The sequence below is a fragment of the Pseudophryne corroboree genome, chromosome 3 (assembly GCF_028390025.1).
Source record: "Pseudophryne corroboree isolate aPseCor3 chromosome 3, aPseCor3.hap2, whole genome shotgun sequence".
Classification (NCBI taxonomy): Eukaryota; Metazoa; Chordata; class Amphibia; order Anura; family Myobatrachidae; genus Pseudophryne; species Pseudophryne corroboree.
In genome coordinates this window covers 3,539,913-3,564,794 of record NC_086446.1, presented here as the reverse complement: position 1 = coordinate 3,564,794, position 24,882 = coordinate 3,539,913, and the positions used below count along the sequence as shown (strand labels likewise).

Below are 24,882 nucleotides of genomic sequence, written 5' to 3'. Positions count from 1 at the left end.
TTCATCCTGTGCGTTCCACTCCACTTCTGCGTATCACCTTCCACCCGGCCTAATCCCCTCCCCCTGTGCCCCATAACATCATCCGGGACTCTTGGTGGGAAGGAGCAGAGAGGAGACATCAGGTAATGGTGCTATATATTATTATTATACAGGAGGAGCAGCCCGTGGTGTCACGTTATTATTATACTGGGGGAGCAGCCTGTGGTGTCCTGTTATTATTAATATACAGGGGAAGCAGCCTGTGGTGTCCTGTTATTATTATTATTACTATACAGGGGGAGCAGCCTGTAGTAGTATTATTAGTGTTATTATTATTATTCAGGAGGAGCAGCCTGTGGTGTCCTGTTGTTGTTGTTGTTATTATTATACAGGAGGAGCAGCCTGTGATGTCCTGTTGTTGGTATTATTCAGGGGGAGGAGCCTGTGATTTCGGCTGGTTCATGAACTTATGGGAATCACTGACCAGGGCCCTATGGCTGGGGACAAAGAGACTTATTAGTCGCTCAGTGTTACATATCTGACTATGTTACATGTCTTCTCTGTGATGTATATTAGATTGAATTTATTTCTAGGATCCCAAACCGTGAGGAACCAGAGTGTTTATTATATGTTACACGTTCTGTATTCTCACTGATCACTGAAGATGGACACGGAGAAGATTCAGAAGATGGAGAGGATAATAAATCTCTCCCTGGAGATCATCTACCTGCTGACTGGGGAGGTGAGGGGGATCTGGGAATATCACAGTGACATTACTTATAGCTATAGTTATAATATCAAGGGACATGACTGGGGAGGTGAAGGGATCTGGGACAGTCACAGTGACATCACATATCTATAGTTATAATACAGGGACATGACTGGGGATGTGAGGGGATCTGGGAGCGTCACAGTTACATCACTTATATCTAGAGCAGGCATTCCCAACCACGGTCCTCAAGGCACACCAACAGTGCAGGTTTTAGTGATATCCAGGCTGCAGCACAGATGGTTAAATCAAAATCACTGAGCTACTAATTAAGTCATCTGTGCTGCAGCCTGGATATCACTTTAACCTGCACTGTTAGTGTGCCTTGAGGACCGTGGTTGGGAATGCCTGATCTATAGTAATAATACAGGGACATGACTGGGGAGGTGAGGGGATCTGGAATTGTCACAGTGACATCCTTTATAGTAATTATACAAGGACATGACTGGGGGAGGTGAGAAGATCTGGGAGCTTCACAGTAACATCGCCTATATATAATAGTAATACTGGGACATAACTAGGAAGGCGAGGGGGTCTGGGATTGTCAAAGTGACAGCACTTATATGTATAGTATTAATACAGGCCAATCAGTGGACAGTATCTAGGCAGCACCTGTGTGACCAATCCCATGGGATAGCAGGGTATTTCTGGGTCCAGCTTGGTGCATTCAGATGGCAGTGCAACGTCTGCCACAGCTAGTCTGCTAACTAGCGCTCTGTGTATCCATGAGTCTTGAGTCCTGCTCTTAGAAGCTGGTTCCTATTCTGTATCTGGCATTTTCACTTCAGGCATTCTATCCGTGTGTCTCGGCACCTCCAGTTTGGAAGCTGAGTCTCCTTGTGTTCAGCAGCTGTTCCGTCCTGCCTCAACCATTGTCCAACTGCCCACTAATTTGTACCGACCAGAGTGAACCCAGTCCCGACATGAATCACGGGACACCGGTTTCAACACCTGCTCCAGTCTGGGGACAGTCCATCACGAGTTCTAAGTGCAACCTTCTTTTATTCTTCTACTATGAGCTTCTTCAGTATTGATTATTGCTTCACTACATGCGAAGAAACTTCATTCAGCCAGCCCACCTCCATCCAGGAGAGCCCGTTTCTCAAACAGAATCCAGTCCGGAAATATCAGTTCCAGATAGTACATGCGTGACAGTTTGCAGTGGCCAAATGGATCCGTCTGGAGCTAAGGTCCTGAGTACAGACCTCCTGCAAACTTTTGCCTCCCATCTGGAGAGACTAGAAGCCACTCAGTGACAAGTAACACAGTTTCAGTCCTCGTTGGATAGAGTTCATTCCTCGGTTCGCACAGAAACGTCTGTCAGCCAAGTCGTCCCCTCTCCAGTAGTTTATTCACCATCTCACTTATGGCTGCCAACCCCCAACAAGTTAGATGGGAATCTTAAGTTGTGTCGCAGCTTCTTGAATCGATGCGATGTTCATTTCACGCTGCAGCCAGCTAATTTTCCTTTGTCAAAAACTAAAGTGACCTACATCGTCTCCCTGCTAACTGGGCCAGCATTGGAATGAGTTTTAATCTTATAGAAGAGCGAGGATCCTATTCTGAATGACCATACACGATTTATTGCTACATTTAGGAAAATCTTTGAACTCGGCAGACTCTCTTCAGCGTCTCCGCCAAGGAAATCGAACCATGGGACAATATGTCATCCAGTTTCAGACACTCGCCTCAGAGCTCCCTTAGAACAAAGAGGCCCTCAACTCCGCCTTCTGGAATGGGCTGTCTGAGCGCCTAAAAGATAACTTGGTGACCCGTGATCTTCCTACCACATTGGAAGAATTGATCTCTTTATGTAATAAAGTAGACCTGAGATTTCGTGAACGTGAGATTGATAAAAACCGGGTCAAACGTTTCAAGTCTCGGGTTACTCCACCTCCCATCCCATCATTCACGGAAGCCATTGAAGAACCCATGAAAATCAACTGTGCTCGTTTAACACCAGAGGAGTGGCTGAGACGTCGCAAACACTTGTGTATGTACATTGGGGAGTCTGGGCACCTCGTAGCCTCCTGCTCACAGAGACCAGGAAACTTCAGTTCCTAACTGGTCGAGGAAAAGCCAGGTTAGGAGTCCTTTCTCATTCTCCAAAAACTCTGACTCCGTGATCCTTGTCTGTTGGAGTTATCACATGAAATAATTTCTGTCCCCACTCCTCTAGATTCCCTAGCCGGAGGGAATTTAATTTAGTCCGATATCGTTTAGAAACACCAAATACCCACTCAGCCGTTGGCACACTACATTATTCTCCTAGCTGTGGATAATAATCGTATTACCCATGGAACAGTCACCTGTCGGACCCTGCCTCTACAAATTCGGGAAGGGGCACTTCGGGTGGAACAAATAGAACTTCTAGTAATCTCCAAGGCTTCCCATGGAACAGTTTTAGGCCTTTCCTGGCTTCTGAGACATTATTCCAAATTCGACTGGACAAACATGCAAACTTTCTCGGGACCAATCCTGTCTTTCATCTTGTGTGCTCGCAGGCCGTCCCCTTCGGAATACCAGTTATGATCTCTCAAACCCATTACCTATTCAGTGCTCTGCTTTATAGAGACGTTTTCAGTAAACAAAGTGCTGACTTCTTGACGCCCCATAGGCATTGGGACTACGCAATCGAGTTGCTACCACCGCGAGGATGCACCTACCCTTTGTACTTTCCAGAAACCAAATCCATGTCTGAATATATGCAGGAGAACCTTAGTAAAGGATTCATTCCCCCTTCCACTTCACCGGATGGAGCCGTGTTTCCCTTTGTGAAGAAAAAGGATGGGGCTTAAGATCTTGCATAGAATATAGGGGTCTGAATGAGATCACAGTTGAGAACCGCTATCCACTGCCTTTGATCACAGAACTTTTTGATAGAGTCAAAGGATCCTCAGTCTTTACTAAACTAGACCTGAGGTGAGCTTACATCTTAATCCGGATCCGCGCTTGTGATGAATGGAAGACTACATTTATCACCATATATGGGCACTATGAGTGTTTATTTTTGCCGTTTGGCCATAGTAATGCTCCCGCCGTCTTTCAACATTTTATCAATTAAATATTGTCACGATCCGGGTATCTGGACGCCATTAGTTGCCTTTCAGATGTCTCCTGAGGCTGGCTCAGCGTTCCAAGGCCGGATCCCATTTGTCTCTACATGCTGCATATCCCTCCTGTCACGGTGAGACGCTGTAACAGCGCCGCCATGTTTAAATCCTGCATGGCGTCTCCCATCCTCTGCGGCCTCTGCCGCCGCTCCTGTGTTATAGTTGCAGGTTGTCAGAGTGATGCTTCATGTCTGCCGCGGCCTCCGCTGTCATCCACGAGTCTCAGCATACACTTGTCAAACTGGCGTCTCCTGTCCTCTGCTGCCGGCGCCGCCATTACTGCTATGTTTCCACATGGTTTCCAAACCAGCTTTCCCTCCAAGTTCTAACATGGGTGCAGCCATGTTGGATCCAATCACATGTCTCAGTTCCTCCAATCCACTGCCTCTGGAAATCTGCATAATTGCCAAGCCAATGCCTGCTTTGCTGCAGGTATAAGTATCCTGTGCCTGGGCCAGGAAATGGTCAGTGCTTTGTTTGTCATACCTTGTTCCAGTCTCTCTCTCCTGTGGCTGTTTCTCCAGGTTCCAGCTCCTGTCTCCAGCATCCACTAAAAGACCCGCACCTGCCTACCATCCTGCGGTGCAGCCTGACTCTGCAGTCCTCCGTGGCTGATCCAGCTCCCAGTTTCCAGCTATTAACTCATCTGCTTCCAGCAGTCCGCTTCCAGCAGATTCCAGCTCCTTTAAAGTGCCGGTGTTGTTCCAGCGGATCCCTACTTACCAGCAGTATCCACTACCACCGGTAACCATCCTTCAACTCCTCTGTTTCCACGCTCCCTAGCATCTTACAGTATCCACTCCGTGTTTCATCACCTGGCTGGTTCCATCCAGCACTCACTCCGTGTCTTACCACCTGGCTGGTTCTATCCATCAAATACAACAGCTTATTCAAGTTACCAACTTTATTCATTACATCTACTGGCATGTTCCTCGGCTATCTTCACTACTACAGCCAGGCCTGGTAAGGTTATTTCATCAAAGGACTTTAACAGCTGTTCTTTAACCTACTAGTGCTCTGTGATACCTTCCATGGTAAAAGTGTTCCAGGAACTATATTATTTGCCATTGCCATTATTTGCTGTCTGTTATTACACGGAGTCTGTTAATAAACTTTTATTTTACTTTTACCTGGTTGTCATGGTCACACCTTCGGGTTTCCTTTAACACTTACATGTCCAGGGGTCTTATTAAACCTCCCCGGTTTAAGTTCCTTTCAGTCCCTACAACTGAGGCTTCCTCCTGTCAGCCAAAACCTTCAGTTGTGACAAATATTTTGCGACATGCTTTACAAGTTTGTAGTGGTCTACCTGGATGACATCCTGATCTTTTCATCAGATATAGAGTCACATCGCCAAAAAGTTTGCAAGGTTCTTCAGAGACTGCGATAAAATCAACTTAAATGCAAAATGGAGAAGTGTGTATTTGAGGTAACCACCATTCCATTCCTTGGTCATAATCTCCGCCTCCGGTCTCATAATGGATCCAGAGAAAGTTCTTGCTATCCTTAACTGGACCCAACCTACCACAAACGGTTTCCTGGATTCGCTAACTACTACCATAAATTCATCAATGGTTTCTCAACTATAGTAGATCCCATAGTTGCTCTCACCGGAAAAGGAGCCAATCCGTCACGATGGTCACCTGAAGCGGTATCCACGTTTCAACTTCTCAAAGAGGCCTTCACTTCAGCCCCAGTGCTCCAGCAACCGGATACCAGCAAACCATTTCTGCTGGAAGTGGATGCTTCTTCAGAGGCTGTAGGGGTGGTCCTCTCACAGAGGGCTGCAGATAATTCATTACATCCCTGTGGGTTTTTCTCAAGGAAATTTTTGTCAGCTGAAAAAAAAAACTATGCAATTGGCGAACAAGAACTCTTGGCCGTGAAACTTGCTTTAGAGGAATGGCACAATCTTCTGGAAGGATCTCAACAACCTGTGACAATTTATACTGACCACAAAATGTAATCTTCTTGAAGAACCGCCATTGTCTCAATCCCTGGTTGGCTTGTTGGGTCATTTTTCTTTTCATTTTTCGATTTCACACTAACATACCATCCCAGGGGAATATTTACTAAGCTCCCGATTTTGTTCGATTTGGGGGTTTTCTTTCAAAGAGTCATCTGTGGAATTTACTAAACACAGTGATGAGGGCATTCGTATTTGTTTTAACTGTAGAGTTCACAAATACGAATGAATACACCATCTGTCAAACACCCCTATTATTTTATACAACTCGGTAATTTACTAATAATTCATATTCACAATTACTGCCGGCAATAGCCAAAAACTGACGGAAAATGTTAGAATTCGTAAATAAAAAAAAGCAGTTTTCAAATAGACCTGAACGGATCAGTGAGATCCATGCATGCTTATCAGTAGGAAGGGGTGTGAATGGGTTAAAAATCGGAAAAAAAATTGTGTGTGGTCCCCCCTCCTAAGCATAACCAGCCTTGGGCTCTTTGAGCCGGTCCTGGTTGAAAAAATACAGGGAAAAAAATAACTGGGGTCCCCTCATATTTAAACAACCAGCACCGGGCTCTGTGTCCGGTCCTGGTTCAAAAAATATGGGGGGGAAAGCTCGTAGGTGTCCCCTGTATTTTTTAAACCAGCACCGGGCTCCACTAGCCAGAGAGAGAATTCCACAGCTGGGGGACACTTTGATGTAGGTCCCTGTGGCTGTGGCATTAACCCCCAACTAGTCACCCCTGGCCGGGGTTCCCTGGAGGAGTGGGAGCCCCTTAAATCAAGAGGTCTCCCCCTCCAGCAACTCAAGGGCCAGGGGTGAAGCCCGAAACTGCCCCCCCCCCCCCCATCTGTGGGTGGTGGATGGGAGGCTGATAGCCATTGTGTAAATTTAAAGAATATGTTTCTTTTTTGTAGAAGAACTACAAGTCCCAGCAAGCCTCCTCCGCAAGCTGGTACTTGGAGAACCACAAGTACCAGCATGCGGGAAAATAACGGGCCCGCAGGTACCTGTAGTTCTACTACAATAAAAATACCCCCAAAAATACACAACACACACCGTGATAGTACAAGTTTAATTGACATACATGCACACTTACACACAGACATACTTACCTATGTTGACACGGAGCACCTCGGTCCCTTTGTCCACATAGAATCCACAGGGTACCTGTAAATAAAAATTATACTTACAAATAATCCGGCGTCGTTCTGTCCTCTTCATTGACTTTGTGATCCACGTACTTGTTTAAAATAAAATAAAAATTAAAAACCCGGTCCACGCTACTAAAGGGGTTCCATGTCTACACATGGAACCCCTTTCCCCAACCGACGGGACCCCCCGTGACTTCTGTCAGTGAAGGTCCCGCCAGCCAATCAGGGAGCGCCACATCATGGCACTCTCCTGATTGGCTGTGTGCTCCTGCACTGTCAATAAGAAGGAGCGCACTGGTTACAATGAAGCTTAGCGCAGCTCCATTACAACCAATGATGGGAAATTTGAGGTCTGCGGTTAACCGCAAAGTTAATTGGGGTGGCCAGGGGTGACAAGTTGTGGGGGGGTAATGCCACGGCCGCAGGGACCAGTATAAAAGTGTCCCCTGGCAGTGGCATTATCTCTCTGGCTAGTGGAGCCCAGTGCTGGTTTAAAAAATACGGGGGACCCCTACGTGTTTTCTCCCCCGTATTTTTTGAACCAGGACTGGACGCAGAGCCCGAGGCTGGTTATGCTTAGGAGGGGGGACCCCACGCAAACTTTGTTTCTATTTTTACCACTTTCCACACTTCATGTAATGCACACAATGAAGCCCTGCACGGATCTCACTGATCCGGCCGGGATTCATTGTGTTAAGTCCGGCAGTGTTTTACCAATCACTCCCGTAAAAAACTGCCCGACAATACAAATCACATGGACATCGGAAAATACAAAAGAAGACAGCTCGGTAGCTTAGTAAATTACACGCACTTTTTTTCAAAAAGTTGAAAAAAACAACACGACCGATACAATTCGAGATTAAACTCCCACCAAATCGACACAAATACGAATCTTCGTAAATATACCCCCGGTTCTTAGAATAAAAAAGTGGATGTGTTATCCTGGTCCCTCTGCCCTGAGGAGAGTTTGTAAGTCCACCTCCCTAGTCTAGTGCTAAGCCCAACAGTTTTTACCACAACCACAGTTCAACCTCCTATTGGGAAGACCTGATCCACCTGATCTTCGTAAAAAAAAAAACCTTCTTATCTGGTCTTATGCTTCCCAGTTTTCTGGCCATGCTGGAATCCACAAGATCCCAGAGATTGTGCAGCGATCCTACTGGTGGCCTTCCACGAGATCTGATATCTCTGACTTTATTTCTTCCTTTTAAACAAGAAAAGAAAGAGATCACAAAACGGAGACCGTTTGTGATAACCCGGCGCTGTAATAGTGTAAATAGTTATATATTTGAGATGTTTCAGCAGCTAAGCATAAACAACTTGCCAGGTTGCAACGTTAAAATCTAGAGAGAAAAAAAGGAGGGGAGTATGCTTTGCGCTTGAAACAATATATCAAAAATTAGATGTGCACATCTAATTTTTGATATATTGTTTCAAGCGCAAAGCATACTCCCCTCCTTTATTTCTCCTTTATCAAGTGTTCTTCGCATAGAATATCCTGTCAAGCACCATGGGTCCACTCCACGTTCCTCTCCGACCATGGACCCATTTGTCAATGGATTTTATTACGGACTTACCTAACACCAAAGATTTCACTACAATTTGGGTGATCATTGACTGCTTTTAATTTTTTTTTAAAAATGGCTCACTTCATTCCCCTCAAAGGATTACCCTCCACTCCAGAATTAGTGTGGCTCTTTATTTCTACTGTCTTCAAGTTAAATGGATTGCCTACAGAAATGATATCTGATCGAGGTGTCCAGTTTTGTAGCCAAATTTTGGAAGTCTCCTTGTCTGTATTTCAAATCAAACTGCATATCACCCACAAACTAATGTTCAGACAGAAAGAGTTAATCAGGACCTGGAAACTTTCCTTCGCATATACTTATCTTCTCAAGATGACTGGATAGAGCTACTCCCATGGCCAGAATTTGCTGATAATAATTCTAATCACTCCTCCAAAACTACTCCGTTTTCCATTGTGTATGACCTGCATCCACAAGTTCCAGAATTTCTTAGCCTACCCACTCGAGACCTCCCAGCAGTTGATTCTTCTGTTCATCAATTTTAAAAAATTTGGAAGCAAGTACATACGGCTCTTCCCAAGTCTTCACGCTGACAAAAAGAGACGAGCAGTGCCCAGTCTTAATATTGGAGATCTAGTGTGGCTGTCTACTCGGAATTTAAGGCTCCGAGTTCCGTCAGTGAAATTCGCCTCTCGTTTCATTGGACCGTTTCCTGTTCAAAAAGTCATCAATCCAGTGGCCTTTAAACTCAAGCTCACTTCGTATTTATGAATTCCTAACTCATTCAATAGTTCTATTCTGAAGCCTTTAATTCAGAATCTATTTCAAAAGAAGCTTCCTCGATCTAGAGTCCTTACTGATAGAGGAATAGAGTTCGAGCTTAAGGAAATAGTGGATTCCCGAGGCGTTATGGTCATCTGCAATACCTCTTGGATTAGTGAACAACACAAGATCTCACACCTTGAGGAAGATAACCTTTGTTATCGAAACGCGTCGGTGAAGGTAGCAGGAGGTATGTGGATCTCTCGCCTGGCTGTGGATGATCACTCCTGGGGACGCCTGGTTGTAATCTTAAACACTTTTGTCCACCTTTTAGAGATCTTGTATTCAGATGCCTGTGCAACGTGTGCCACAGCTAGTCTGCAAGCTTGTGCTCTATGCTCCCAGATTCCTGCGCTTAGAACCTGGTCGCTATCCTGTATCCTGCAGTTCCACTACAGGCATCCTGTGTCTCCACACCTCCAGTTTGGAAGCTGAGGCTCCTCGTGTTAAGCAGATGTTCCGTTCTGCCTCAGTCTTGTCCAGCTGACCGCAAATTCATGCTGGCCAGCGTGAACTCAATCCTGACACGGTTCACGGGACACCGGTTTCAACACCCGCCCCATTCTGGGGACAGTCCAGCATGAGTTCTAAGTGCTACCTTCTTTTATTCTTTTACTAAGAGCTTCTTCAGTCTTGATTATTGCTTCACTACATGCGAAGGAACTTCATCCAGCTAGTCCACCTCCATCCAGGAGAGCCCGTTTGTCAAACCGAATCCAGTCCGGAAATATCAGTTCCAGCTGCTACTTCCGTGACAACAGGGACATGACTGGTGAGGTGAGGGGATCTGGGAGTGTCTCAGTGACAGCACTTATATCTATAGCAATTATACAGGGACATGACTGGGGAAGTGAGGGCGATCAGGCAGTGTGTGCAGTGATATTTGCTTTCTCCCCCAATACACAGGAATACACAGTAGTGAGGAAGACATCTGGCAAGTATGAGACAACCAGCAGTCGCCCCCTTGTGTCAGGAGGACTAAGCAGGACCCAGAGCCCCATCCCGGTGCCTCCATTTTACTTACTGATACATGAGAGAGACAATGACCAGGAGATCCTGGAACTCACCAACAAGATCATTCAGCTGCTGACTGGAGAGGTGACTGCTGGGAATGGGGCATTATACAGTAACACCAGGGGATGTGTCTGGGTGATGACTGAAGAGGTGACTGCTGGGAATGGGACATTATACAGTAACACTAGGAGATGTGTCTGGGTGATGACTGGAGAGGTGACTGCTGGGAATGGGACATTATACAGTAACACCAGGGGATGTGTCTGGGTGATGACTGGAGGTGACTGCTGGGAATGGGACATTATACAGTAACACTGGGGGACGTGTCTGGGTGATGACTGGAGAGGTGACTGCTGGGAATGGGGCATTATACAGTAACACCAGCGGATGTGTCTGGGTGATGACTGGAGAGGTGACTGCTGGGAATGGGGCATTATACAGTAACACCAGGGGATGTGTCTGGGTGATGACTGGAGAGGTGACTGCTGGGAATGGGACATTATACAGTAACACCAGGGTACGTGTCTGGGTGATGACTGGAGAGGTGACTGCTGGGAATGGGGCATTATACAGTAACACCAGCGGATGTGTCTGGGTGATGACTGGAGAGGTGACTGCTGGGAATGGGGCATTATACAGTAACACCAGGGGATGTGTCTGGGTGATGACTGGAGAGGTGACTGCTGGCGATGGTGCATTATACAGTAACACCAGGGGACGTGTCTGGGTGATGACTGGAGAGGTGACTGACGGGAATGGGGCATTATACAGTAACACCAGGAGACGTGTCTGGGTGATGACTGGAGAGGTGACTGATGGGAATGGGGTATTATACAGTAACACTAGGGGACGTGTCTGGGTGATGTCTGGAGCGGTGACTGTTGGGAGTGGGACATTATACAGTAACACCAGGGGATGTGTCTGGGTGATGACTGGAGAGGTGACTGCTGGGAATGGGACATTATACAGTAACACCGGGGGATGTGTCTGGGTGATGACTGTATCACTCTGTGTCTATGTCTCCATGCAGGAGGGGGAGTATATAGAGGAACACAGGGATTTGTACAAGGACGTGATGATGGAGAATCACCGGCCCCTCACATCACTGGGTAAGAGGAGACTGTTGTGTATTGTACAGGGGAGAGCAGGTATGGGGGCCCTATGGTGGTCATTCCGAGTTGTCAAAATCACATTTTATTTGTACTTTAAAAATAAGTCAGATCCAATGTTTTTTTATATAGGTAGTACGCCATTGCCTATGTCTTCACTTACAAATATCATCATTTATTTCTCCTTCATCCACTAGGGGACACTGGAGTATGGCCCTCATTCCGAGTTGTTCGCTCGTTATTTTTTTCTCGCAACGGAGCGATAAGTCGCTAATGCGCATGCGCAATGTCCGCACTGCGACTGCGCCAAGTAAATTGGCTATGCAGTTAGGTATTTTACTCACGGCATTGCAAGGTTTTTTCTTCGTTCTGGTGATCGTAATGTGATTGACAGGAAGTGGGTGTTTCTGGGCGGAAACTGGTCGTTTTATGGGCGTGTGGGAAAAAACGCTACCGTTTCTGGGAAAAACGCGGGAGCGGCTGGAGAAACGGAGGAGTGTCTGGGCGAACGCTGGGTGTGTTTGTGACGTCAAACCAGGAACGACAAGCACTGAACTGATCGCAGATGCCGAGTAAGTCTCGAGCTACTCAGAAACTGCTAAGAGGTGTGTATTAACAATTTTAAGAATCTTTCGTTCGCAGTTTTGATAAGCTAAGATTCACTCCCAGTAGGCGGCGGCTTAGCTTGTGCAAAGCTGCTAAAAGCAGCTTGCGAGCGAACAACTCGGAATTACCACCTATATACACACATCACCTGATAATCACATATATACACTGTACTCAGTCACTGTGTGTCTCCTACAGATGGGCCCAGTAACAGAGATCCCCCAGAGAGATGTCCCCATCCTCTGTATTCCCAGGATTGTACAGAGGAGAATCACAGGATCCCACAGGAGGTTGAGGTAGGTGGATTTAAGGTCTCACCAATATACCAACGTGACTGTCTTTTAATGATGTGTAGTGGAGCTGTGTGTTTTATACACTGATATCACACTGTTTACTCTCAATGAATTCAGACTTTATTATTTTATTGGTTATTTAGAGCGAAGATCTGATGGATATTAAGGTAGAAGATACAGAGGGAGAAGAAGAGACGTATGTGACTGATATGAAGGCAGAAGATATAGAGGGAGAAGAAGAGACATATGTGACTGATATAAAGGCAGAAGATATAGAGGGCGAAGAAGAGACGTATGTGACTGATATGAAGGCAGAAGATATAGAGGGAGAAGAAGAGACATATGTGACTGATATTAAGGCAGAAGATATAGAGGGAGAAGAAGAGACGAAAGTGACTGATATGAAGGCAGAAGATATAGAGGGAGAAGAAGAGACGTATGTGACTGATATAAAGAAAGAAGATATAGAGGGGGAAGAAGAGACGTATGTGACTGATATAAAGGCAGAAGATATAGAGGGAGAAGAAGAGACGTATATGACTGATATAAAGGCAGAAGATACAGAGGGAAAAGAAGAGACGTATGTGACTGATATAAAGAAAGAAGATATAGAGGGAGAAGAAGAGACGTATGTGAGGGGTGATCAGCAGTGTAAGGAGGAGACAACCCCTACAGATACCAGCACACGTAAGTAATAAACATGAGATGAAATGATCTGTGGTAATTAGCTTGGTTGAGGGGTGTATTGGTGCAGTGTCTAGGTGCATAATCAGGATCCAAACACTCAAAGAAAACAGTAATTTGCCACCCACATACGCCTTCCTGTCAATCTCCTTGTGAACGCCCGTGTGAAAGGATAGTTTGCACAAACCCATCGCTGAGTGGCGTTCCGCTTTGTACCCGTTCAACATGCCAACACATTGCGGTGCATGCGCAGTTTAGACCTGATCGCCCGCTGTACGAAAACGCAGCCTAGCAATCAAGTCTGAATTAGGCCCTTTGTCTCTATCTACCTATGAGTATGAATGGTTGGATAAGTGCCGAATGCATATAAGTCTGTAAACTATTGCTGCTGTTTCTTTTGCTGTGCGACTATGTTTAAAACTCCTATATAAGGTAATGCAGTAATATGTGTCTCCTACATACTTGAAATGTATTTTATAGTTGATGATGTGCTCATACTGCTTTTTATACTAATGTATAACTTGTGACTGATACCTATTGTGATTGCTAACTTTACTATACTTCTGTCAGTTTTCTGTGTATTCCGATCCTCAGTGCTGGTGCAAAGCAGGGTAGGGTTAGATTGTGTGTCACTTTAACAAAATTTTAGGTGATTACAGTCACAAATTGTGTAGTTAACACTGTACAGGTGTGTGATTATTTATCATGTCTAAGAGCTGAAAGGGTGAGGAAAATACACTCACAGCAGCGTCGACACTCATGTCATGTTTTCTTGCAGAGATGGGTTAACCTCTCAGGATCTGGTTCAGAATGATTTGTATACAAATTGTTTTAGCTTTCACCAAAGCCTCTTAAATAATCTAAGGCAGGCACAGGTGCAAGTGGATCCCCCATGGGCTACTTTTGCACAGACATTATCCAGTATAGCTGAGCGGATAATGCCAACTTCTGTACCAGGGATAGGTTACGGGAGGCGGTCGTTAGGTCGACAAGCAATAGGTCAACATACATTGGGTCAACCACTGAAGGTCGACATGGTCACTAGGTCTACATGTACTAGGTCAGCATGCAAAAAAGTTGACATGGGGTTTTCACAATTTTTTTCACCTTTTTCATACTTAACGATCCACGTGGACTACAATTGGGAACAGTAACCTTGCCCGAAGCAGGGCGAGCATAGCGGTGCACTAATTGGGGTTCCTCGTCACTTTATGAGGAAAACGGAAAAAAACTCATGTTGACCTTTTTCCATGTCGATCTAGTGACCATGTCAACCTAATGCATGTCGACCTTCAGTGGTCGACCTAATGTATGTCGACCCAATGAACCACACCCTAGGTTACACTATTAACCCTTACATGCAGCATTCCACCTGGCGTTTATTACATCCAGCAGGGGAAGCAGCAGCCTCTCAACAAACAGTCTGAAAGGGCAGTGGTAAGTAAATCGCATAGACCTGAAACAACATCTTCACAGTCTACACCTGTTTCAGATGAGGATTCGTCAGAGGATGAAGACTCATCACTCTCCGGTTCTGCATACAGAGACGAGGAGGAAGGCGTCAGCTCAGTGGACATACCTGAGCTAATTAGTGCTATGAAAGCCATTCTATTCTTAGAGGAGGCAGCAGTGCCTGTGTTAAATTCTAAGGCACCTGTGTTTAAACATCCCAAAACAGGTAGGACTGAGTTCCCTGGGCAAGAACAGCTGACGGAAATTATACAAGAGGCTTGGGTTATGCCCAGTAAGAAAAAGTTTAGAATTCCAATTATCCTCTTCCAGCTGGGGACCATTTAAAAAGAGAGGTGGCTCCTAAAGTAGATAGGCATGCCGTTCAATTGGTGCGAAAATCTACATTACCTCTGCCTTCAACATCATTAAATGATGTCACGGATAGGAGAGTTGATGGTTTTCTAAAAAAATGTTTTCCATGTCTGGGGCAATCATAAGACCAGCCATGGCTTTAGCCTGGATGGGGAAGGCAGTTGCTGCCTGGGCTGATGCATTGGAGTAAGATCTTCCAATGACATCTAGAGAACAAGAATGCCATATTGCACATATAAAACAGGCGGCGATGTTTATGGAAGAAGCAGCCTTGGATATGGGTACAATTGCCTCTCAAGCATCAGCCTCAGCAGGAGCTGCTCACAAAGCGGTTTGGCTACGTACATGGAAGCTGATTCAGAATCCAAGAAGGTTCTGGGGTCTTTGCCTTTTACTGGAGATATTCGTTTTGGTAAAGAATTAACCAGTATTTTGGAGTCCGAAGCAGATTCCAAGAAAGTGAGGTTTCCTTCCACATACAGATTCAAGCCTAGATTTCCAGCTTTTCGTCCCTTTCGGTTACAAGGAAAAGGTGTTGGCAAACAATCCCAATACAGCAAGTCTGGTAAGACTAAAAAGCATTGAGCTACCAGAGGATTGGCTTCTAAAACAGAAGATAAGCCATCAGCCTGATGGTGCGAGCCTCCACCTGGGGGATCTCAGGGTGGGAGGCAAACTTCTTCAATTTACACAGATCTGGCAGCAGTCTACAACAGATGCCTGAGTGCAAGAAGCGGTATCGCACAGTTATGAGTTTGGTTTCAAGAAAAACCCTCCTCAAAGGTTTTCTTGTACCAGCCCGTCTTTGAAAGAGACGAGGACTAAGGCTTTGCAAGAGGCAGTTCAGAAATTGCTTCAGTCAGGAGTAATCATTCCAGTCCTCCTGCACAACTAGGACAGGGTTTCTACTCCAGCCTGTTTCTAGTCCAGAAGCCAAAAGGGTCGTTTCGGCCCACACTCAATCTAAAAGTGCTGAACAAGTACATTTGGGTGCCTTGGTTTCATATGGAAACTTTGCGTTCCATCATTTTGGCCATGGAGCCAGGGGATTTTATGGTGTCCCTTGACATCCAGGATGCTTACCTACATGTTCCTATAGCCTTAGGTTCGCTATCCTCCAACAGCATTTTCAGTTCCAGGCTCTGCCATTCGGATTGGTCACAGCCCCCAGAGTATTTTCCGAAATCATGGTGGTAATGGCAGCTTATCTGCCAGCAGGGGATAAGAATTGTTCCATACCTTGACGATCTTTTAATCCTGGCACAGTCTCAGGAGTTGCTTCTGTGTCATCTGCAGCAGACAATAGAGCAGAAGCACGGTTGGCTCATAAATTGGGCAAAATCGTCTCTGGTTCCGTCATGGAGGATGACTCACTTGGGGGCTGTGTTGGATTCAAGCCTTCAGAGAGTAGTTTTACCTCTGAACAAAATAGACAAAGTTCATTCAAGGATTCAGGAGCTGCTACACAGTCGGAAGATATCCATTCACGCAGCAATGCATTAATGGGATTGGTTGTGTCAACATTCGACATGGTAGAGTATGCTCAGTTCTATCAGAGACCTGTGTCAAGACTGTGGTTTTTATGAACCCGGTGTCTATGTGAAGTCTGGGTAACTGCAGGTCTATGTGTATATTTGGCTGGTCCATGGAAATCAGTGAGATTAAGTAGTAAGGAGCAATCCCTGACCGGGGATCGAACCCTGGCCTCGGCAGAGGGAGCCGTATCCTGACCACAGAATCACCAGGGACTTGGTGTTGATAGCAGGATGGTGAATGTATTGGTGAGAATGAACTGGATATACTGTCACAGGAGTAAGTGTTTGTGTACTCAAGGTTGCTTTGAAATAGATTCACTGGAGTTATGCAGATCTGGGAGGAGAGCTGAAGATGTTGAACTGGACTGGTTACCGGTGAGACTGGAACCGGACTGGGTACAAATTTAACTGGAATGCTACTGTAATCCGGGCTGCTGCCGAATATAACTGGAAACGCAACTGTAGGTAGAACAAAATAGACAAAGTTCATTCAAGGATTCAGGAGCTGCTACACAGTCGGAAGATATCCATTCACGCAGCAATGCATTAATGGGATTGGTTGTGTCAACATTCGACATGGTAGAGTATGCTCAGTTCTATCAGAGACCTGTGTCAAGACTGTGGTTTTTATGAACCCGGTGTCTATGTGAAGTCTGGGTAACTGCAGGTCTATGTGTATATTTGGCTGGTCCGTGGAAATCAGTGAGAATAAGTAGTAAGGAGCAATCCCTGACCGGGGATCGAACCCTGGCCTCAGCAGAGGGAGCCGTATCCTGTCACAGTCAGTGGCTGTGACTTTAAGACGAGGCTGAAGAAGAACTGAAGACTGTAGCTGTGACTTTAAGACAAGACTGAAGAATACTGCGGCTGTGTCTTTAAGACGAGACTGAAGCGTACTGGATATAACTGGTAACACAACTGTAATCCAGACTGGGTAGCAAAAAGCGGAGTTTTACAGGAATTAAGGTAATAGTGTTGCCTTTTAAGGAGGTCAGCTTCGTGTGACACAAGGAACTGCCAGATTCTGTAACACAAGTCTCTTTACTTATAGTTCCTGGTGATTGGTGAACAGATTCAGGTGATTCAGAGAGTCTCAGGATGGCACAGGATTGGATAGCTCCAGGTCAGGTGATCAGACCCTGTCATGTTAATACTCTAGGTTAGGTTTTGATGTGGAGTGAGGCCTAGCAGGCAGAAAAAACACTGAAGCCTGAACTTCTGCAAATTAACAGAGGATGCTGACTTTTACGACTACTCCAGAATGAACACAGTGAAGAATCAAAATGCTGCACACAGCTGATTACTGATTATTTAGAGCAGTGGTTCTCAAACTCGGTCCTCAGGACCCCACACGGTGCATGTTTTGCAGGTAACTCAGCAGGTGCACAGGTGTATTAATTACTCACTGACACATTTTAAAAGGTCCACAGGTGGAGCTAATTATTTCACTTGTGATTCTGTGAGACTAGCAAAACATGCACCGTGTGGGGTCCTGAGGACCGAGTTTGAGAACCTGTGATTTAGAGGAATTCCTACTCAGGTGGCTAATCAAGGTAAGCAAACACAGATTTGCAGTGTTCCTGGTGAGCTGAACAGATGCAAGTTACAGGATACGCTGAGGTAAGCCTCAGAATATAAGAAATACAGTCAGGATCATGACACTTTGCAACATCTGATCCCTACCAAATGGAATGGTTTTCATCAGACAAAAACGCAGACGATGGACCTTACTCTGGAAGTAAGGAGGTCATTAGCCTGGTGGCTAGAGACATTCCATCTGGACAAAGAGAGACCCTTTTGGATATCCGATTGGGAAAGTCTGACAACAGATGCCAGTCTTCAGGGCTGGGGAACGATGTCAGGAAGGATTTGTTTCAGGGGCAGTGGACCAAGGAAAAAAGTTGCCTGCCAATAACTATATTGGATCTCCGGGATTTTATATATATATATATATATATATATATATTGTAACACTGTAGGGGTGCAAGGTGCCCCTTCCTAGGGAATATGGCAGCACGCAGCAGCTGAGGAATAACACAAGTCCAGTTTCTGGTACAACTGACCCCGGCCAGTTTTATTGAAACAGAAAATTAAAACAAACCCCAAAATAAAAATACCTTGCCTGTCCGGCACTAACTAAACATAAGATATTCCTAACTGTCACTAAACAAAACACAGAGTTCTTCAGTACATACTGTATAGCTCACTTGCATCAGAAAGCGTGTCTCTCACACACAGATCCTGCAGCCTTCCCAGGCAGTCTGCCCATACTAATCAGGTTAGAAGCACTATAACACTCTTACACAGCTGAAACCCTGATTAGCCCTCTGTGAGGCCAAAGACCCGAACTGGGCCCAATGTCTAGAACTCGCCTTATCTCTCTCTCAGAGCCTTTACCCAGCTTTTACAGCAAACTGAAAAGGTTCAGACAAAACAAAAAGCATTTTTCCTAGAAGTTAACATTTTCTAAAACATGTAAGACAAGAACCTGGGACAAATATACCTGCCCTCAAACACTATCCCAGTGTTCTTGTCACAATATATATATATATATATATATATATACAGCAAGAGGGAGACGGCGGCACTCAGAGACTTTCACTTTCAGATAATCAAAGCAAAAAGTGCATTTTATTTGTCAACGTTTCGAGGGACGGACCCTCTTCTTCAGGACACTGCAAACTAGTGACTGTGCAAAGAAAACAACTTAAATACCTTACCTGTACCGAGAACCTGCGTCCGCCTCCACGTCCCAGTCGTCCGATGCACGGAGCCCGCGTTTCCGGCAGCGTGTAGCATGCGATACCCGGAAGTCGCGTCATCCCGCGTCTTGGACCTCCCAGTGACGTGGCTGCTGACGATAGGCAAACGGTAACCATGGAGATGCAACTCAGCGTCGCAACGCTGCGCTGCCTCGCCAGCTGATAGTGACATGTATTGTGGGCATTAGAGCCTACCAAAACTATTATGCATGAATACATAAAAATGGTGCATGAAAAACAAAAGTGATACAGTGGTATACATGGCAATTAGTTAAAACATGGCGAATCAATAAAACATAAGTGTTAAAACAAACACACGTAGCAACTATATGAATAAGATCAATAAAATTATGCAAGATGAAAACTATTAATAACCCTGCATGGTCCGCATGGGACCATGTTGGGTCCTGTCACAACAGAACTGTTCAATCCAGAATTCAAATAAACAAGTACATAATGAAAATAATTTCAATCATCATTAAGCTGCAGGCATGCGCTGCACAGCTAATGCCTAGCCCTTCTCATCACTGCAGCCCAACTATCTGTATTATTCCTTAAAAGATTGGGTCTGCCTACATTATATTCTAAGGAACAAGGTGGTATCTAGGCACGTGCTTGCAGAAATCACACCTGCCTACAGGAAGCATTGTAGATTCAGTTGTTCATTGAGGCCCCTGGGGTAGATGGTGTCTAATTTAAAAATCCAGCGGGCCTCTAATTGTAATAATTGGGCCGCTCTGTCCCCTCCTCTGATAGAGGCCGGGACCTGGTCCACTATCTTGTATCTGACTGCGGCCAGACTGTGCCGCATTTGGACAAAATGGCGTGCGACTGGTTGGTCGCTTTTGCCAGTGTTGAGGGCAGCCCTGATGGCCGACCTGTGGAGGGCCATGCGTTCCTTAAGGAGGCATTGTGTCTTACCGACGTAGTATAGGCTGCAAGGGCAAACCAGCACATATACCACATAGGAAGAGCTACAGGTCAATGGCCATCGGATATTAATTTTTTTCCCTGTGTGGGGGTGCTGAATGGAGTCCCCCGTGAGCATATAGCTACAGGTCGTACAGCCTAAACATTTGAAACAGCCGGGTTTCCGGCTTAAGAAATGTTTGGCTGTCTTGGCTGTGTGGAATCCCGAAATATCATTCTTGACCACAAGGTCCTTGATGTTGGCGCTACGAGTATAGCACGGCATGATTCTTGAATGTTTCAAGGATGGTAAGCTCGGGTCAGTGCTAATAATGGGCCACATCTGTTTGACCCTCTTATTGGTCCTGGAGCTATTGGTGTTGAACTCATTAACCCATGTAATTCTATCGGTGTTAACTTTGGGGTTATTCTCTTTTAGAGCCTCACACCTGCTGAGGGCCATGACCTTTGTGCGTGCCTGCTTTAAAATGTCATTAGGGTAGCCCCTCTGGCGAAATTTATCAGACATCTGGTCTAGCTGGTGTTCAAGCTCCTCAGGGTCGCTGGTGATTCTGCGAACCCTGAGGAACTGCGAAAACGGCAGGCCTCTAACCAATGATCTGGGGTGAAAACTATCATAACGAAGCAAAGAATTTCGATCAGTGGGTTTACTATAAAGTGATGTATGGATCGTGCCGTTTTTCACAGTGATTTTAATATCCAGAAAGCAAATTTCTGTGGCGTGTGAAGTGAGTGTGAATTTAACCGGGCTAATTGATCCATTGTGTTCGTCTATTAAAGTGTGAAGTACAGAAGGGTCGTGAGTCCAAAGTAAAAATAAATCATCTATATAACGAAAATATAGAGGAATGTGGTCAGAGATGGCTGTCTGTTCAAAAAACAGTGCACGTTCTATTTCCCACATGTAGGAATTGGCCAGTGACGGAGCCACCGCCGACCCCATAGCACAGCCTTTCTTCTGTATGAAGAACCGGCCATTGAACAAAAAATAATTATGTGTGAGTGTGAACTCAAGTAACGTAATAAAAAAATTTATGTCAGGCCCGGTGTAAAGGGGATTGTTGGTAATGAGGTTTCTTACTGCCGTGAGACCAGCTTGGTGCGGAATGCACGTATATAAGCTAGTGACGTCTAGCGTGTGTAATGTAGTGTCTGAATCAACCAGCCCAAATTCAACCAGCCTCCTCAACAGCGTGTTGGAGTCCTTCAAATGGGTGAAGGTGGCCTGGATGCAGGGCTGAAGATATGCATCCAGGAAAATGGCCAATCCCTCACATAATGAGCCCCTGGCAGAAATGATGGGCCGGCCAGGGGGGTGTTGGGCGTTTTTGTGTAGCTTGGGGATGGCGTAAAATTTGGGGGTAACTGGGACCCTGCAACATAACTTGTTAAATATGTTTTGCGAAATAAGCCCTTCAGACAAAGCTAAACTGAGGAGATCATCTAACTCGGATTTAAACTCAGAAGTAGGGTCAACCGACAATACACTGTATGTCTCACTATCGGACAATAGGCGGTCACATTCTGCAATATAGAAATCTGTGTCCAGAATGACAATCCCGCCGCCTTTATCGGCTCCCCTTATGACTATGTCCCGTCGTCCCTGAAGGGACTTAAGTGCCAACTGTTCTTCTTGTGTAAGATTTTTGTTGACTCGGGGGGCCGGTACATCCTGGAAACCATCCATAATCCGAGAAAAAGTCTTAATAGACGGGTTCGTGGAAATAGGATCAAACTTAGAGGCCGTGCCAAGTTTCATGATCTGTGGTGGCAGACCAGGTGTAGCTAAAGGTACGGTGGATTTGTCAAAATGTTCTCGTAGTTTGAGAGTTCTATTGAACTTGTAAGTCTCTACTTTCCACTTAAATTTGTCAGGGGACTTGGTGGGAACATATGCCAATCCTTTGGCTAAAACAGAAGTCTCCGCCTGGGATAGAGGCCTCGAGGACAAATTGAAGATGGCATCTATGTCTACCTTTGGGGGCGGCCGCCCCTTTTGCCGCCTCGACTGGCCGCCCCTGCGTTACTTGAGTTCACACTCACACATAATTATTTTTTGTTCAATGGCCGGTTCTTCATACAGAAGAAAGGCTGTGCTATGGGGTCGGCGGTGGCTCCGTCACTGGCCAATTCCTACATGTGGGAAATAGAACGTGCACTGTTTTTTGAACAGACAGCCATCTCTGACCACATTCCTCTATATTTTCGTTATATAGATGATTTATTTTTACTTTGGACTCACGACCCTTCTGTACTTCACACTTTAATAGACGAACACAATGGATCAATTAGCCCGGTTAAATTCACACTCACTTCACACGCCACAGAAATTTGCTTTCTGGATATTAAAATCACTGTGAAAAACGGCACGATCCATACATCACTTTATAGTAAACCCACTGATCGAAATTCTTTGCTTCGTTATGATAGTTTTCACCCCAGATCATTGGTTAGAGGCCTGCCGTTTTCGCAGTTCCTCAGGGTTCGCAGAATCACCAGCGACCCTGAGGAGCTTGAACACCAGCTAGACCAGATGTCTGATAAATTTCGCCAGAGGGGCTACCCTAATGACATTTTAAAGCAGGCACGCACAAAGGTCATGGCCCTCAGCAGGTGTGAGGCTCTAAAAGAGAATAACCCCAAAGTTAACACCGATAGAATTACATGGGTTAATGAGTTCAACACCAATAGCTCCAGGACCAATAAGAGGGTCAAACAGATGTGGCCCATTATTAGCACTGACCCGAGCTTACCATCCTTGAAACATTCAAGAATCATGCCGTGCTATACTCGTAGCACCAACATCAAGGACCTTGTGGTCAAGAATGATATTTCGGGATTCCACACAGCCAAGACAGCCAAACATTTCTTAAGCCGGAAACCCGGCTGTTTCAAATGTTTAGGCTGTACGACCTGTAGCTATATGCTCACGGGGGACTCCATTCAGCACCCCCACACAGGGAAAAAAATTAATATCCGATGGCCATTGACCTGTAGCTCTTCCTATGTGGTATATGTGCTGGTTTGCCCTTGCAGCCTATACTACGTCGGTAAGACACAATGCCTCCTTAAGGAACGCATGGCCCTCCACAGGTCGGCCATCAGGGCTGCCCTCAACACTGGCAAAAGCGACCAACCAGTCGCACGCCATTTTGTCCAAATGCGGCACAGTCTGGCCGCAGTCAGATACAAGATAGTGGACCAGGTCCCGGCCTCTATCCGAGGAGGGGACAGAGCGGCCCAATTATTACAATTAGAGGCCCGCTGGATTTTTAAATTAGACACCATCTACCCCAGGGGCCTCAATGAACAACTGAATCTACAATGCTTCCTGTAGGCAGGTGTGATTTCTGCAAGCACGTGCCTAGATACCACCTTGTTCCTTAGAATATAATGTAGGCAGACCCAATCTTTTAAGGAATAATACAGATAGTTGGGCTGCAGTGATGAGAAGGGCTAGGCATTAGCTGTGCAGCGCATGCCTGCAGCTTAATGATGATTGAAATTATTTTCATTATGTACTTGTTTATTTGAATTCTGGATTGAACAGTTCTGTTGTGACAGGACCCAACATGGTCCCATGCGGACCATGCAGGGTTATTAATAGTTTTCATCTTGCATAATTTTATTGATCTTATTCATATAGTTGCTACGTGTGTTTGTTTTAACACTTATGTTTTATTGATTCGCCATGTATACCACTGTATCACTTTTGTTTTTCATGCACCATTTTTATGTATTCATGCATAATAGTTTTGGTAGGCTCTAATGCCCACAATACATGTCACTATCAGCTGGCGAGGCAGCGCAGCGTTGCGACGCTGAGTTGCATCTCCATGGTTACCGTTTGCCTATCGTCAGCAGCCACGTCACTGGGAGGTCCAAGACGCGGGATGACGCGACTTCCGGGTATCGCATGCTACACGCTGCCGGAAACGCGGGCTCCGTGCATCGGACGACTGGGACGTGGAGGCGGACGCAGGTTCTCGGTACAGGTAAGGTATTTAAGTTGTTTTCTTTGCACAGTCACTAGTTTGCAGTGTCCTGAAGAAGAGGGTCCGTCCCTCGAAACGTTGACAAATAAAATGCACTTTTTGCTTTGATTATCTGAAAGTGAAAGTCTCTGAGTGCCGCCATCTCCCTCTTGCTGTACATATTGGGGTTGCCATACCCCTAGGAGGGCACCCTAGCGATACCCCATCGGGGACAACGGAGTGCCGGGCTGCTTCCATGTTCTATATATATATATATATATATATATATATATATATATTCACTGATTCCGGCCAAGGACATCCTTCAGGTGAAACCAGTTCAGATCCGCTCGGATAATGCAATGGCAGTAGCGTACCTCAACCATCAGGGAGGAACTCACAGCCAGAAAGCAAAGAACGAGGTAAGTCACATACCCTTGTCTTGTCCGCAGTGTTTGTTCCAGGAGTCCTAAACTGGGAAGCCGACTTTCTCAGTCGACACGCCATTCAGGGAAGCAAATGGGCTCTACACCCGGAGGTCTTCCAGACTCTAGTGAACAAATGGGGATTGCCAGGGAGAGATCTCATGGCATCCCGTCTGAACAACAATTTTCTCGCATAGGGTTCAAGAACAAAGGATCCCAGAGCGATCTTTGTGGACGCCTTATCGATGAGATGGAATTTCAATCTATCTTATGTGTTTCCTCTAATCTCCCTATTATGCAGGGTGGTGAGAAAGATAAAGCAAGGAAAGGGTGCCGAGATATTAAAAGCTCTGGCTTGGCCCTGAAGACATTGGTATACAGATCTGCAGAGGATGTCGA

The 24,882-nt window shown here is 45.6% G+C and overlaps 1 long non-coding RNA gene and 1 pseudogene across 1 annotated transcript; both read left to right on the top strand.

The window, feature by feature from the left end:
- LOC135056588 (oocyte zinc finger protein XlCOF7.1-like) overlaps positions 1 to 24,882 on the top strand; it is a 195,415-nt pseudogene that overhangs the window by 145,981 nt on the left and 24,552 nt on the right.
- LOC135054496 (uncharacterized) lies at positions 6 to 10,420 on the top strand. The gene is made up of 3 exons (XR_010243524.1): positions 6 to 122; positions 573 to 721; positions 10,234 to 10,420. It is a non-coding gene; the product is annotated as an uncharacterized LOC135054496 (long non-coding RNA).